We start from the raw sequence: 8,808 nt of genomic DNA on the forward strand, positions 1-8,808 counted from the left end.
GGGCACCGATACGAACAAGCTCTTTGATCATAGGCTGTCAAAGAAGGACAAACAAAGAAAACGTCGGTATGGGAAAAATATGAAGGCATAAAGAAGCAAACAGAGGAAATATAGATAGTGACAAGCAAATTAAGAACTTACATCATCCAAGAGAGGATTGGAGGAGCTACCCACTTGGAGGGTAGGCTCCACGATCGTTTCCACCCTTGTCCTTTTTGGTGAAGGGACAAGAGGGCTCGAAGGAGGAGTGGGAGCGCCAACGTTTTGTTGAGGAGGCGAGGATTCCTCTCCTTCAACTGGCGTCTCCGAAACAATTAAAGTATGTGACGTACTCGTTCGAGCAGCCACATCAAGAGTTGGTATTTCTTCCTCATCATCACTGCGATTAAAAGTCGACAGCATAAAAAGCAAGATAGACGAAAATCTTCGAGTACAAAAATAAGGAAAAATAAAGCTGACTTACGAGCTGATGAGGGATTCAAGATATGGATCATAAGTTGCCTTCTGACGTGAAGGACCAACTTCTTCGGCTTTGGAGGTGCCGGAATCTTCGGCATCATTCCTTTTCCTCTTGTTCCTTGGGGAAACAGCAGGAGGAGGAGATTGTGCCGATGCAGTGCCTTCAGAGGCAGCCTCCTTTTCAGAAGATCCCGCAGATTTTAGAGAATCCACGGGTTCATTCACAAAAGAGGGAGCATCTTGGTTGTCGTCGGTGACAACGGCCCTTTCCTCGACTTCTCCACCTTCAGGAAGGGGAGGAAGCGAGATAAGATTTGGGTGGTTCTGTAAAAAAAAACAGGGGAAGATGTCAATAAAGGAATTACAAAAAACAAGGAGATAGCAAAGCAATAACAAATCAAGCGACAAGGTTTACCTTGGGAAGTGGATTGGTGGCGCTGAATGGTTTTACACGGCAAGAAGAAGGGACAGGATCTTTTTTGCTGAGAGACGAGATTTTTCGGACAAGCTTTTCTAAATCCTTGACCTCTAAATCCGCTGACAACCGATCTGCGTCCTTGTCGCCAGCATATTTCCAGAGAGGGTATTTGCGAGCTTGAAGAGGCTGCACCCTGGTTCTAAGAAAATACGCGGTGATCTGAATACCTAACAGCTCCTTTCCGCGAGTATTTTGCAACTCATGGATACGAGTCATCAGGGCCTCTGTCGACATTTTTTCTTCTTCGGTAGCCTCTGCGTCCCAGGAGCGGCGGCGAAGGATTTTCTCGGCACCATCGAAGGGAGGGATGTTGTCTTCAGCACATCCATGGTTTTCTTCCTGAATGTACAACCACTTCTTGCGCCACCCCTGGACTGAGTCAGGGAGTTTGACGTCGAAGTAGTCGACTGTGGGGCGAACGGAAATAACAACGCCGCCTATATTATAGGTGACATTGGGAGAGCCATTACAGCGACAAAAGAAAATGCGCTTCCATAGCGCCCAGTTAGGCTGGACGCCAAGGAAGGCCTCGCAGAGGGTGATGAAAATGGAGATGTGGAGGATAGAATTTGGCGTGAGGTGGTGAAGTTGCAGACCATAAACGAAAAGCAATCCGCGGAGGAAAGGATGAATGGGGGCGGAGAGACCGCGGATGAGATGGTCGATGAAACTTACCCGATACCCCATTGGAGGGGTTGGGTAGCTTTCCTCACTAGGGAAGCTCAGCGCTTTGGGCTTCTTGCTGATCCCTAGCTTCTTCAACAGATTGATGTCCTGGGTGGAAATCTTGGACCTTTCCCATTCCGCGGTTCCCAGATCCACGGCAGCCATTGATGATTCCGGCGTGCTGTGCTTGATCAAACGCCGCAGTGGCATTAACAATGGCGCAGGAATGCAGCTTGGAGAATATGAGCTTAGGGAATTGTGGAGCGCAGGAGGAGGTTTCGCAGAGGAGAGCAGGAGAACGGCGCGAGCGGAAGTGCTCGAGGAAGAAGAAGGAGATCTTATATAGAGGTGCGGCGAAGCGGCGGACCGTTGGATGGAAAAAGTGTGCGGTAGATGATAACCACAAGGAAACAAGGGCAAAAAAGTATTTTAACATTGAGAAGTTACGGTACGTGCGCCAGGAAAAGCAGAGGACGTGTGTCTCCCACCTGCACGACGTGTCAAGATAATGGTTATTTTGGGCCCGCAAGGCAGCGGGAGAATAATTCTCGCAATTTTCGGACTCGAAATCGTGGCTATCATCAGCAATAACGTCACCTTTGCAGGAAAAAATTCGCCTCAACAGTTTCATAAAAAAGGCGACATGGAAAAATATTGGTGAGCCTTTGATCAAATACAAGTTTTTGATCAAATGCTCGGGGGCTACTTTGAAAACATGAAAAGATCAAGACAGACAAAATAGAAATGGCATGAGCCTATGATCAAATACAAATATTTGTTCATAGCCTCGGGGGCTACTCCCACCGGGAGCGCTGTTCGCGCACCCGAGAAAATTGTAAAACTTCGGGAGAGAAAGAAAATATAGCGGCATAAGACGTGGAGCCTACACCCCAGCACAAGTCCTTGGCTGTAGCCTCGGGGGCTACTCCCATCGGGAACGCTGTTCGCGTGCCCGATGAAGTTATAAAAAAGAAAGAAACAATGAAAAGAAGAAAGATAGAAGAGTAAAAGAGTATATTTCGAGTTATAAATAACTCTGCATATACTCCCATCGGGAGAGCAATATAAGTCATCTTTGACTCAATAAAATGTGCCATTCCAACAGCCGAATAAGCACTCGACAATATATTCTCAGAACGCCAAAGTTGCGATCAATTTCTGAATGCCACAAATTTGCGAAGGTAAGACCCCAGATCCGTTCTGTGTGGCGTGGCGCCGTCTCTGACGTCGGTTTGCTACTTTTATCCGTATCAACAGATACGAAGAAAAATCCTAACGGACGCATTAGGTACCCGATAAATTTGACTGGGACTCGACAGAATGGTAAGACCTTAAGCGGCACCTGTCGAAGTTTACACCAGTATCCCGAGATCATGTCTAGGGACGTGATTTTGAAGTAGGTTTTTGCGGATTGCCACTAGAGCAGTTAACTAGTACCTGATCCGTCAGATGAACTAGCCCCAACTACCATTATCCCTGTACAATATAGAAATTTATGTGAAGAAATATAGAAAGGTTTTAAGTTGTTGAGTAAAAATAAACAGTTGAGATTTTCCCTGACTCTACGATTCAAGCAAAATCTCGGGGGCTACTGACATAGGCATCCCCAATGGGCCTGCCGAAGATAGTACCCGGGGTTTACTGAAGGCCCACTGCCCGAAGAATAAGAAGATTCGGAAGCCCAAGATATTATTAAGGAAAGCTAGAAGTTGTAATAGGAAGCATTATTTGTAATCTTGCGGGATGAGTTAGAAACCGTCCCGGACTCTGTAACTTGTACAACACGAATCCCTCGGCTCCGCCTCCTATATAAGGGGGAGTCGAGGGACGAAGAAAGCATCGAATCATTGTCTCTCAAATCCTAATTTTCATAATCGTCGAGTACTTTTTGGCTGAAACCTTCGAGATCTACTTGCCCTCTACTTCCAACTAAACCCTAGTCTACAACCCGTAGGCATTGACAAGTTGATACCTTGTCACCAAGTCTTCGACAAAATCTCCTCGTCGGATTCCTGCTACAAACGCATCTATCGCTCTCTCGTCAGATATGTTCTCTGCCGAGTTTTTAATGATATTCCACCTTTGGATGTACTTTCTCATTGATTCATCATGCTTTTGCCGACACGCTCTCAACTCTTCTAGTGATGCGGGTTTTTTGCAGGTGGATCGGAAGTTCTTGATGAACACATCCTCGAAACTGTCCCAGCTGTCGATGGAACCCGGAGGAAGCTTCTTTATCCAAGATCGCGCGGCTCCACTTAGATGTACTTGGATGCTCTGCATGGCTGTTGCTCTGGTTCCTCCTATCAGCTTCACCGTCTTGAGATAATCGATTAGCCAATCCTCTGGGTCTTGCAAGCCATCAATTTTTTTGAAATTATCGGGTAATTTAAACCCTGAAGGAACTCGAGTTTTCCGGACCCTCCTTGTAAAGCACGGCAGCCCACACATATCCTCGTCATCTATCTCTGGGGAATGCCGATGTTCCCTTCTATTTTGTCGTGCTCTGTCCACCCGTGCCTGTGCTGCTGTGTCTCTTGCTCCACTTGTTCTCTCGGGACCTGGTGCTGCTGCAATAGGTCGTGGACTATTTTGCCTTGCTGATCCTTCGGGAGGTGAATTTACGAACGCAGTTCCCATGGCTCCAACTCCTACCATAGCCATGTTGTACAATGCTTCTCTTGGATCTCCGGGAGGTGGCTTGGATGCGAGGATGAACGCTTGCGTCGCCATGTATCCAGCTTCTGGTGTCTTAGGGATGATATTCCCCCTCGTGTCTATCGACATAAAGGACATGTCGAGGTTTTGAACCAGATTCTCCCTATCTGCCTCAGGTATATTTTGCAGCCGAGATCTCGCTCTATTTCGAGCTGCTCTGTGACTATCTCCCGAAGTACCAGAATGTTGACTCAAGTTAGCTCTTCGCCTGCTTGACGCAGAGGCTGCTTCCTGCCTTCTATCCAACCCGATTTTCTGCTTCTCGAGCTCCCGCCTGGTACGTGCAAGCCTATATTGATATGCTTGTAACTCCTCAGGTGTCGCCGTTACGGTCATTGGCTCTGTACCATTAATAGCTCTTGCGACTCGATCCCATACTTCCTGCGGAAATCGCACCATCTCTCTTGGATCTCGTTAGATCTGCAGGATCGACATATGGATTTCCCGCCTCGTTGAAGTTCTCTGATGTCTCCTCTTGTGGGCGACTCGGATCTCCGATTGTATAGATCTGATGATATTTTGGATACTGAACCATGTTGGGTTTGGTGGCACCATCATAGAGGTTGGTGAAGACCTCTCCAACAATAGTGGATCTGTCGATGAAGTTGAAGCTGTCGATGTTGCTTGAGTCATTGCTTATATCGGAGTCCGCAGATGACTCGAAAGACATGTCGCTGAAGAGATTGACGAGTTTTTCGCTTTCCATGGTGCTGATGAAGCGTGGCGACGAAATCTCCTCGTCGCCTGACTCGATTGACGATGTAGAACTTGAAAAATCGGCATCGACCGCTGATAATCCCGATGAGATTGGAATTTCGAGATGATACGCCCCTTCTTTCTCGATGCGAAAGTGAAACCTTCCGAACGTCATCTCCATAGGCTCCTCCAGATACGCATATGCATCCAAACGGGAGGGCGGGTGAGGAACAAAATCGACTAGACCAGTTTTGATCTGTTTACCTCTGTCCATCGCGTTGCTTGCAGTTGACGAAGTCGACGATCTTGAACGTGCCATCGAGATCAGATCCTTGACGCCTCTAATTCCCACAGACGGCGCCAATTGACAAGGGATTAACTTATCAATGCCTACAAGTTGTAGACTAGGGTTTTAGTCGGAAGTAGAGGACAAGTAGATCTCGAAGGTTTCAGCCGAAAAGTGCTCGACGATGTGAAAACTAGGGTTTTTTGAGACAATGAATCGATGGTTTCTTTGTCCCTCGACTCCCCCTTATATAAGAGGCGGAGCCGAGGGATTCATAATACACAAGTTACAGAGTCCGGGAGGGTTTCCAACCCATCCCGCAAGATTACAAGCATTATTTCCTAATACAACTCTAGCTTTCCTTAATAATAACTTGGGCTTCCGATTCTTCTTATTCTTCAAGTCGTGGGCCTTCAGTAAACCCCTGGTACCATCTTCGGCAGGCCCATTAGGGATGCCTATGTCACCGGCCCCCTCCCCTTGTCCCTCTTTTTATAGGTGGAACCCCCAAGAGTTGGTCTACAAGTCTTCGAATAAGACCCCAAACCAAAACCTTCCATATGACATGAAACCTACCCAAGGTGGGATTCCCACTCTAGGTGGGATTCCCACCTTTCCTTGGGAGGGGGTGGCCGGCCACCTTTGGTGGAGTCCACCTGGGACTCCACCCCTTATGGTTGGCCGGCCATGCTAGGTGGAGTCCCTCCGGGACTCCGCCTTCCATAGTGATTTCTTCCGGACTTTTCTAGAACCTTCTAGAACCTTCCATAAATGCACCGGATCATTTTCGAACTTATAAAATGACTTCCTATATATGAATCTTATTCTCCGGACCATTCCGGAACTCCTCGTGATGTCCTGGATCCTATCCGAGACTCCGAACAAAACTTCGAACTCCATTCCATATTCAATATCTACTAATACGACATCAAACCTTAAGTGTGTCACCCTACAGTTCACGAACTATGTAGACATGGTTGAGACCTCACTCCGACCAATAACCAATAGCGGGATCTACAGATCCATAATGGCTCCCACATATTCAACGATGACTTAGTGATCGAATGAACCATTCACATACGATACCGATTCCCTTTGTCACGCAATATTTTACTTGTCCGAGGTTTGATCATCGGTATCTCTATACCTTGTTCAACCTCATCTCCTGACAAGTACTCTTTACTCGTACTGTGGTATGTGGTCTCTTATGAACCATTCATATGCTTGCAAGCTAATTAGACGACATTCCACCGAGAGGGCCCAGAGTATCTATCCGTCATCGGGATGGACAAATCCCACTGTTGATCCATATGCCTCAACTCATACTTTCCGGATACTTAATCCCACCTTTATAACCACCCATTTATGCAGTGGCGTTTGATGTAATCAAAGTACCTTTCCGGTATAAGTGATTTACATGATCTCATGGTCGAAAGGACTAGGTAACTATGTATCGAAAGCTTATAGCAAATAACTTAATGACGTGATCTTATGCTACGCTTAATTGGGTGTGTCCATTACATCATTCACATAATGACATAACCTTGTTATTAATAACATCCAATGTTCATGATCATGAAACTATGATCATCTATTAATAAACAAGCTAGTTATACAAGAGGGTTACTAGGGACTCATTGTTGTTTACATAACACACATGTATCAATGTTTGGGTTAATACAATTATAGCATGGTATATAAACATTTATCATAAACACAAAGATATATAATAACCACTTTTATTATTGCCTCTTGGGCATATCTCCAACACGAGCCTCTCAAGGCCTCCTTCGCCTTGGCCCAAGCCTCCAGAGGGATATTGACGTTGGTCCAGTCTCCTATTTTGGGGTTCCCATCGTCGAATCCGGTGATGGGGTCGATAATCGCACAGAGGAAATGTGTCGGGTACACACCACTGTTGCAGATCTCGTGGTCAGTGGAACTGCCGCTGCGGTCCCCGATGAAGTCGTTCGGACCCACGACATGTAGGAGTCGCAATCGACGCAGAATATTGATGTTGGGATCGATTTTGGATCGCTGGAGGAGATGGCGGTTGATGGTGAAGTATGCGTTACGGTGGTTGGTGACGAGGTTGACTCCCCAAATTCGAATAAATTGGGTCCGCGAGGCAAAGGGTGCCCATCGTGTTGATGTGGAGATGCACATCTCCAAGTGCCACATCGATTCCCTCATGGAATGAGTTGAAGGCCGGACGCGAGGCCGGTGGGTGCGGGATGAACATGAGGGAGGCGAAGTAGACATGCTCATCGGAAATAGGCGAGTCGTAGACCATTGAGGTTGGAGCCTCCAAAGCGGTGACTCCAGTGTATAGGTTCCCCTCAGACGTTGCCAATTGACGTGGTGTATCCACGACAATGTCCATGTGGATGGACCTGGGATTTAGGGAGATAGATGTTCGTTGGCGAGTTTGTCGGCTAACAAGCAAAGATAAAGGCAAAATTTACCCATGTTCAGGCCCCTGGAGGGTAATACCCTACTTCCTGCTTGTCTTATCTTGTCGATGAAAGTTACAATGTTATTGTGATGGCTATGGTGGCGTAGATTGCGATCTATGTGTCCTCTCTTTGATGACCCCTCCTAGCCTTTATATAGGAGGCTAGGTCGTATCCTGTCCAGATCGATTATAAGTTGAAGATGGCCTCTAGGGTTCCTTGTCTTGGGCATGTCCTTGTTTTGCACACCATGAACATGGGCCTTGAATGCTTCATAGTTGCTAGATCATCTTGGCTTCATGGTCCTTAGCAGGTCATCAGGCGGGCCTCCGGTTATGTCGCACCAGGTATGTTAAAAGTGGGCACCCGAAGGGTCATGCCCATGTTATCAGACTCCTCTTTGATGGCGAGGAGCACAGATTCATGGTCTTCACTGTCTTTGGAAGAACCCGAGTCAACATCAACATGGACCACAAAGTGGTGCTAAACGTAGTCAGGACTCTCAACTGGGAGGACAGATGTAGATCCAGCTGCGACCATGATCTCCTCCTCAAGAGTGGAGAGGGTATGAGTAGAGTTTTTTTTCCGATCTGGAACTCGGCTGGATCAACACAGAGAGTAGATCTAGATCTGATTTCCACTACGGTTTCCGCATCTAGGGAGGGCCAGGTGGGGATTGCTTCGTATGCCGTCTGCACTGAGGTGAAGCCTAAAAATATGTCGATGCCGCTGATCGGGATGACCGTGTAGGCGGCGATGTTGTGGGAAGCTAACATGAAGGTTTTTGCCGTGATGAATTAAGTGCCGCCGAATAAGACAACCCGACCGACCACCATGGTATCGCCGATGCCTCCAAGTGCTTTCGCTCGATACTCAACTCCTGATGTTACTTGCCCCATGGTGGGCGCTAACTGTCATTGCTTTGATAATGGTAGTGCCATGAAGGGGTACTCACGACTTAGGGTTACTAGCGGAGCTAGACGGCGGAATGCTCGGTATAGTGTAACTCAACGGTTTACCCAGGTTCATGTTTTCTCGATGGAGGATCGCTA

The sequence above is a fragment of the Lolium perenne genome, chromosome 1, assembly GCF_019359855.2.
Source record: "Lolium perenne isolate Kyuss_39 chromosome 1, Kyuss_2.0, whole genome shotgun sequence".
NCBI classification, from domain to species: domain Eukaryota; kingdom Viridiplantae; phylum Streptophyta; class Magnoliopsida; order Poales; family Poaceae; genus Lolium; species Lolium perenne.